We start from the raw sequence: 818 nt of genomic DNA on the forward strand, positions 1-818 counted from the left end.
CAGCGTATGAGCGTTCAACTTTTATACCGAACGACCTGCACAAATGAATTGTTTAAAGTGATCAGATGTATGTGACGTACATTATCTCGCTCCCTCCATCAGATCGATGTTGCCTGATTAATGCGAGATGAAGTGTTTTGCTAAAGAACACAACACCGCACCAACCGGTCTGGCAATTGAAACCGCGACCTCGCAATCATGAGTGCAAAACCTTAACCACTAATTTAGGCGCAGACATGGCTGTGTGGCAAGAAGCTTGCACCCCAACCACATGGTTCCGAGCTCCACTACGTGGTACCTTGGCACCACTATAGCCTCGGGACCACCGATGCATTGTGAGTGAATTTGGCAGACGGAAACTGGCGTATGTATGTATGTATGTATGTATGTATGTATGCATGCATGTATACATACATACATACATACATGCATGCATACATACATACATACATACATACATACATATATGCATCTTTGCGGCTGTGTTTGTCCCACCATTGCCACCGCCATCACCACCGCTTGACAAATAGTGCTGGTATGTTTACATCCCCTTAACCTAGCGGTTTGGTAAAAGAACCCGATAGAAAATAGACCAGGATTAAAATAAAATTGGTATTGGGGTCGATTCATTCGACTAAAATTCCGGAAAGCGTGCCTCAGCAAGTCTGCAGTCTAATGTCTGAAACAAGGGAAAGATAAAAGATATATATATATATATATATCATATATGACAATTATTCGGTAGCCATGTTTCGGATGTCGGGGCGGAAGCCCACACCACCATCTCTTCAGTTATCTGGCCATCGAAAAGATCCTAT

The sequence above is a fragment of the Octopus bimaculoides genome, chromosome 21 (assembly GCF_001194135.2).
Source record: "Octopus bimaculoides isolate UCB-OBI-ISO-001 chromosome 21, ASM119413v2, whole genome shotgun sequence".
Lineage (NCBI taxonomy): Eukaryota > Metazoa > Mollusca > Cephalopoda > Octopoda > Octopodidae > Octopus > Octopus bimaculoides.